Genomic DNA, 8,035 nt, shown 5'->3' with positions numbered 1-8,035 from the left:
CAGGGATTTCTAATCTCAGGCATAATGATAACTTGCCAATGAAACCAATTCTGCATTTTCTGAAATAGGAGGCTAGTATCATGGGTTCAAAGATGAAAGATCTGTCCTTAGCTTGTTCTTTTCGTAAGCAATATGAGGAAGGTTTTCTTTTGCAGATGATACCAAGATCTGTAACGTCATGGAAGGCATGGGTAATGTACTAATGGAGATCAAGTGAAGCTTGACAGTCTAGATTTTGGCTGCTAAGACTTAATCCTAAAAAAATGCAGATTCTTGAATTCAGGTTTTCGGTGCAGTACATGGGATGAAGCATTGCGTACGAATGAGCAGGATCTATGGGTGATAATATCTGATGAGTTTAAGTGGCTAAGCAAGTAGATAAGATAATGCTTAGGTATAAATGGTCAGGGTAGCAAGCAGAAAACAGGAGGAGATGGTAAAAGTTTTTAGTAAGACTTTACATGGAGTATTGTGTGAAGTTCCTTTTAAAAAAAGGTAAAAACCAGATGGAGTCCATCCAGACTCTGGTTAATAAAATGGTCAGCAGCCTTCATTATAAGTGGTATAGTAACAGTTAAAAAAGATACTCTGGAGGAAATGCAGGATGAAATAAAGACAGACTTGTTCAGAAGAGCATACCCCACCGACCCAACATAAAAATACCTGGACACTTGCGACACAATGTAACCAAAGACCGTAACGGACATTACCTGATTCTTCTTCCCCCTTTCCCTCTCTAAGTTCCCCCCAATTGTACCTACCATACATGTACCTCATTCTACCACAATATCACTTTGTATTCATTCATACCATGTATTTGTTCAGACCGGAATCGGCTAACACCATTAACAGTAATATGTAAGCCACATTGAGCCTGCAAAAAGGTGGGAAAATGTGGGATACAAATGTAACAAATAATAATAAATAATAAAAAGAGTGGAGAAATCGCTTAACATGGATGCAGGGAAGAGGGGAGAAATCGCTGAACATGGATGCAGGGGAGGGCAGGAAAAATGCTGGACATTGATGCAGGGGAGGGGGCAGGGAAGAGGGGAGAAATCACTGAACATGGATGCAGGGGAGGGCAGGAAAAATGCTGGACATGGAGTGGAGGAAAGACAGGAAGTAGATGCACATGGAGGGGAGAGGAGAAATGCTGGACATGGATGGAGGGAAGGGAGGACAGGAGGAAATATACATGGATGGCAGGGAGAGAGGAGAAATGCTGGACATGGATGGAGGGGAGGGAAGACAGGAGGAGATGCACATGGATGGAGGGGAGAGAGGAAAATGCTGGACATGGATGGAGGGGAGGGAAGAGAGGAAGTGAAATGCACATGGATGGGAGGGGTGGAGAGAGAGGAAAAATTGTGGACATGGATGGAGGAGAGGGAAGAGAGAGGAAGGAGTTGCATATGGATGGAGGGGAGTGAAGAAAGAGGAAGGAGATGCATACTGACAGATGAGAGAAAGGGAAAAGAGGAGAAAAACTACACACGGATGGAGAAAATAGACGCTGGATGGAAAAAGGGAAGAGAGGGGGCAGACGATGGAAAGGAGAAAAAGAGGGGTCAGATGCTGGATGGAAAGGGGGGAAAGTTAAAGATCGAGGAAAGAAGAAACAAGAGACTGGGACCAACACAATTAGAAACAGTAAACGGCCAGACCACAAAGGTAGGAAAAAATGAATTTTATTTTTAGTTTAGGATAAAGTAGTGTGGTAGCTGTGTTAATAAATACAGAAAATGGAAGTAAGGTGACATGTTTACTGGACTAATTTTAATACGCTTTTGACTAATGTTTGGAGACCAAACCCTCCTTTCTTATGTCAGAGCAGAATACTATAACAGCAGTATACTGTCCTGACCTGAGGAAAGAGGTTTTGGCCTTTGAAATCTAATTGAAAAATGTATTTAGTCCACTAAAATGATATCATATTTTCCATTTTTTGTTTTATTTGTTAACCTATAGTATAGTGATTGAAATATGTCAGTTTTTGAAATTTGCATCTCTTTATATTTGCACAGTACAGGGGGACTGAGGGGTGGGACTGTTCAGGGAAGAAGTCCTGGTGCAGGTTGCAGGCAGCCTTTGAGTGGTGCTGCCACTGCCCAGGTGAAGACTGCAGCAGACAGGATTTTAAGGTATTGGAGGGGGGGGGGGGGGGGGGAACGCACTGCCTGTAAAAAAAAAAAAAAGTTTCAGCACCCCCAATCATTTTGAAAAGTTGGCTCCTATGTGTATAGTGACCAATGACGAGAGGAGCAAAGGTCTAATCACTAGATGCTCAATAACATCAGAGTGACTATTTGACAATGAAATACCTCTGAGGTCTGTTAAGATTAAAATTTATGAATGTACAGTGATATACAGTATCTACATGTGATATTAATCGTTGCAGCTCGATATGACATTCAGGAGGAACATTTAAATGGTTTCTCTTTTGTATGATTCATTATATGGCATTTGCATCTCAGCCTCCGTTACAAGCCCACCATACACTCACTGTGAGGTTTAACCTCTTCACGCCACCTCTGCGATGGGGACAGCTTACCCCAAAAAGTCTCACACAACCAGCTGTCAAATTCAGCAAGATTCTTTATTTTTCTTACTTCAACCAGCAGACAAAAATCAAGGGCAGAGTGCAAGCAGCTACTGAAACATGAAAGAGAAAGATCAGGAGGGGGGCTATGCGGGAAGTTGTACAGAGGGTGCTTCCGGGGCAGGCAGAAGGTAGCACTTACATTGGTGATGCTGCTGCCAGAAGCCTCGAAGTTGAAAGACGTGCAGGAGCGGAGGGGTAGAGCCTTCCTATCTGACAGTAACCCCTTGCTTTTGAAACATGTATAACATCTTGAATATTGATTTATTGCAAGCCCAGTCAGATAGTTCTTTATCACCTTCTAAACATTTAAATGGTTTCCCTCCCATTTGAGTCCTTTTGTGCTATTTCAATTGGACCTTCTTATTAAAACACTTATCACATACTTAATATTTAAATGTTTTTTTCTTCCGTATGAGTTTTCGTGAACTTTCTTCTTGGCCTTCCTTCTGAAACATTTATCACATTAGGAACACGTATGGTTTCTCTCCTATATGAGTCGTTTTGTGGCATTCCAGGTTTACCTTGGTTCTGAACCATTTATCACATTCTAAATACTGAAATGGTTTCTCTCCTGTATGAGTTCTTTCATGAAGTTTTACCTCACCCTTGGTTCTGAACCATTTCTCACATTCTGAACATTGAAATGGTTTCTCTCCTGTATGAATTCTTTCATGCTGTTTAAGATTACTTTTAGAGATAAAGGATTTCTCGCATTCTGAACATTGAAAAGGTTTCTCTTCTGTATGAGTGCTTTGATGAAGTTTGACATCGCCTTTGGTTCTGAACCATTTCTCACATTCTGAACATTGAAATGGTTTCTCTCCTGAATGAATTCTTTCATGCTGTTTAAGATTACTTTTAGAGATAAAGGATTTCTCGCATTCTGAACATTGAAAAGGTTTCTCTTCTGTATGAGTTCTTTGATGAAGTTTGACATCGCCTTTGGTTCTGAACCATTTCTCACATTCTGAACATTGAAACGGTTTCTCTCCTGTATGAGTTCTTTGATGAAGTTTGACCTCGCCTTTGGTTCTGAACCATTTCTCACATTCTGAACATTGAAACGGTTTCTCTCCTGTATGAGTTCTTTGATGAGGTTTGACCTCGCCTTTGGTTCTGAACCATTTCTCACATTCTGAACATTGAAATGGTTTCTCTCCTGTATGAGTTCTTCCATGCTGTTTCAGATGACTTTTACAGGTAAAGGATTTATCACATTCTGAACATTGAAATGGTTTCTCTCCTGTATGAATCCTTTCGTGATTTTTCAGCTCACTCCTGGTTCTGAACCACTTCTCACATTCTGAACATTGAAAAGGTTTCTCTCCTGTATGAGTTCTTTGATGACTTTTGACCTCACCTTTGGTTCTGAACCATTTCTCACATTCTGAACATTGAAAAGGTGTCTCTCCTGTATGAGTTCTTTGATGAAGTTTGACCTCGCCTTTGGTTCTGAACCATTTCTCACATTCTGAACATTGAAACGGTTTCTCTCCTGTATGAGTTCTTTGATGACTTTTGACCTCACCTTTGGTTCTGAACCATTTCTCACATTCTGAACATTGAAAAGGTGTCTCTCCTGTATGAGTTCTTTGATGAAGTTTGACCTCGCCTTTGGTTCTGAACCATTTCTCACATTCTGAACATTGAAACGGTTTCTCTCCTGTATGAGTTCTTTGATGAAGTTTGACCTCGCCTTTGGTTCTGAACCTTTTCTCACATTCTGAGCATTGAAACGGTTTCTCTCCTGTATGAGTTCTTTGATGAAGTTTGACCTCGCCTTTGGTTCTGAACCATTTCTCACATTCTGAACATTGAAATGGTTTTACTCCTGTATGAGTCATATGGTGGGTTTCCAGGTCCACCTTCCTTCTGAACCATTTCTCACATTCTGAACATTGAAATGGTTTCTCTCCTGTATGAGTTCTTCCATGCTGTTTCAGATTACTTTTAAAGGTAAAGGATTTATCACATTCTGAACACTGAAATGGTTTCTCTCCTGTATGAATCCTTTGGTGATATTTCAGCACAGTCCTGGTTGAGAACCATTTCTCACATTCTGAACATTGAAATGGTTTCTCTCCTGTATGAATCCTTTGGTGATATTTCAGCACTGTCCTGGTTGAGAACCATTTCTCACATTCTGAACATTGAAATGGTTTCTCTCCTGTATGAATCCTTTGGTGATTTTTCAGCCCAGTCCTGGTTGAGAACCATTTCTCACATTCTGAACATTGAAATGGTTTCTCTCCTGTATGAGTTCTTCCATGCTGTTTCAGATTACTTTTACAGGTAAAGGATTTATCACATTCTGAACACTGAAATGGTTTCTCTCCAGTATGAATCATTTTGTGACTTTTCAGCTCACCCATGGCTTTTTGTAGGTTCCTTTTCTCATTGAAACATTTATCACATTCAGAACATTGAAATGGTTTTTCACGGTCTCCAGATGGGTTCGTTTTCTGCATACCTTGACAGTGATGAACTTCAGTCCTAAGCCCACTTATGTGGTGCTCAATAAAAATGGAGTCGGTAGTAAAGGTTTCCCAAACATCATCACTTTTAAAATCTCTCTCACCGTTGAATCTTCCAGGTTGTTCAAGTGTTGGGAAAAATCTACAGTTTCTCTTTTGTCTTTCTAATCTTTCTCCTTTCTGAGCTGCTGCTTTCTCACCGGTTGGTATTATGCTACCGATACCTCCTTCACGGTCTGCTGAAGGACATGTGCTGTTTCTGGAAGAGTCTTCGTGTTTCCATTCCTCTTTCTGCTGCTCATCACACATTCTCACTCTTTCACTCTCATTCCCAAATCCATCATCTGTTGGATAAAATAGAAGAGTTCGATCATTCATTTCACAGCTAAGGAAAAGGATATACTTAAGGTGGGCAGGAATGAGGAGAATGTGCCTACCCCACAAAATCCACTGGAGCACCTGGGCTAGAGGTGGAACATTGTCAGGAGAGCTGGGGGGGGGGGGGTTGAAATTAAAAATAAAAAGTTATGTGGGTGCCAGCCCGATATTCAGCAGTTCATGTCCTATGTGAGCCACTTTGGTAAGAACAAAACAGAGAGAGAGAGAGAGTAAAGATGAAAAATGGCAGGGGGCACAGAGAGGGAATGAGGGAGAGAAGAGACATTGCATGGGACAGAAAGAGAAAGAGACAGGAGAGGCTGGATGGCAAGGGGTACAGAGAGAGAGAAGCAGCTTTACTGCAGGGGGCAGAGAGAGTGAGTGAAGAGGCTGCATTGCAACGGGCACAGGGAGATTGAGAAGAGGCTAGGGTGGAGGTGCAGAAGAAAGAAGGAGAGAAATGGAACAGGGGAGGAACGGGGACACAGAAGGCAGATACTGAATATGGGAATAGGGACAGGGACACAGAAGAAATGATGGTGGAAAAAAAAAGTCAAATAGACAAGAGATCCTGGAAAGCAGAAAATGGATGAAACGTGTGTGGGGGGAGGAAGGAAAAAGCAGAAGATGGATGGGGTGGGGGGGAGGAGCAGGAGGCAAATGGGGCTAGGGGTAGAGGGGTTGTGGGGGAGGGGGTTGGAATAGGAGATAGGGCTAGGGGGTGTGGGTGGGGAAGGGAACAGAGTAGAAGATGGATGGGACTGGGGGAAAGGAGCAGGAGTTAGATGGGGCTAGGGGTTATGGGTAGAGGGGAGGGAAATGAAGTAGAAGATGGGGGTGGGGAGGAGCAGTAGGTGGATGGGGCTAGATGGTATAGGTAGAGGGGAGGGGAACAGAGTAAAAGTGATGGGCAGACTCTTCAGGTGGCCGCAGGGTAACCCCAGGAAGGTACTAGGTGTTTCAAGATACAGACGTACTGATTTTGGTAAAATGGGGGAATATCTGAAGAAGGAGCTGATGGCATGGGGGTCAAGATTGGTGAAGCGGAAGTGCAGTGGTCCAAGCTGAAAACTGCTATAAATAAGACAACCGATCTTTACACAAGGAAAGTAAACAAAAACAAGAGAAACGGGAAGCCTATGTGGTTCTCCAAACAAGTACCTGAAAAAATAAAAGAGGCTTTCTTCAAGAAATACAAAAGAACACAATGAGAGGATCACGGAAAAGATTATCGGATTAAACTTAAAGAAGCGAAGAAGGAAATACAGCTATTGGGGAACGGAATTGCAAGACTGAAAGACGCTGAGAATAGCTATGCGGAGAGTGATGAGGATAAAGTGAATGTGCTAAACAAATACTTTGCTTCAGTGTTCACGGAATAAAATTCTGGAGAAGGATCTTAGTTGGTTGAGGAGGGAATATCTGAGAATGGAGTGGATACAGCGCCGTTCATAGAAGAAAGCGTTTATAAACAGTTCAAAAACCTGAAAGTGGAAAAAGCTACAGAGCTGGATAGGATACATCCCAGTGAGGGAGTGTTTTTTGCCTCTATGTCACTGATCAGGTAGGATTTATTACTGGAAGGCAAGCAGCAGATGGTAGAAGAGTACTTTCCATCTATGAAGGGTGAAATACAAAAGAGGTGTATAGACTCTTTGCTTTCGTATCAGACTGCTAAACTAGACAAGGAAATTTCTTCCTGGATAGTTCAGGCATCAAGCTCAAAACAGATTTGTTTCAGAATTATGGAAGGAAATGAACATATTAGTTTTCATTCATGATAATATGCTGTAATTTCTGGTTTGTCTAGTCTTGTTGTATGTAACCCACACAGAACTGCGAGGTATTGCGGACTATAAAAACAAAATGTTATTGTCACCAAACGCCTAGCGCCCGCCTGAGGTTAACCCTGTGGCCACCTGGAGGGTCTGTCTCCAACATTGCTCAGGACCGCCTGCACCTGGGCATGTACTACTACTACTACTACTATTTAGCATTTCTATAGCGCTACAAGGCATACGCAGCGCTGCACAAAGAGCTTACAATCTAATAGACAAAAAAATAAATAAAGTAAGCAAATCAAATCAATTAATGTGAACGGGAAGGAAGAGAGGAGGGTAGGTGGAGGCGAGTGGTTACAAGTGGTTACGAGTCAAAAGCAATGTTAAAGAGGTGGGCTTTCAGTCTAGATTTAAAGGTGGCCAAGGATGGGGCAAGACGTAGGGGCTCAGGAAGTTTATTCCAGGCGTAGGGTGCAGCGAGACAGAAGGCACGAAGTCTGGAGTTGGCAGTAGTGGAGAAGGGAACAGATAAGAAGGATTTATCCATGGAGCGGAGTGCACGGGAAGGGGTGTAGGGAAGGACGAGTGTGGAGAGATACTGGGGAGTAGCAGAGTGAATACATTTATAGGTTAGTAGAAGAAGTTTGAACAGGATGCGAAAACGGATAGGGAGCCAGTGAAGGGTCTTGAGGAGAGGGGTAGTATGAGTAAAGCGACCCTGGCGGAAGATGAGACGGGCAGCAGAGTTTTGAACCGACTGGAGAGGGGAGAGGTGACTAAGTGGGAGGCCAGCAAGA

This window comes from Microcaecilia unicolor, chromosome 2 (assembly GCF_901765095.1).
Source record: "Microcaecilia unicolor chromosome 2, aMicUni1.1, whole genome shotgun sequence".
NCBI classification, from domain to species: Eukaryota; Metazoa; Chordata; class Amphibia; order Gymnophiona; family Siphonopidae; genus Microcaecilia; species Microcaecilia unicolor.
Note: the sequence above shows the minus strand (reverse complement) of the source record.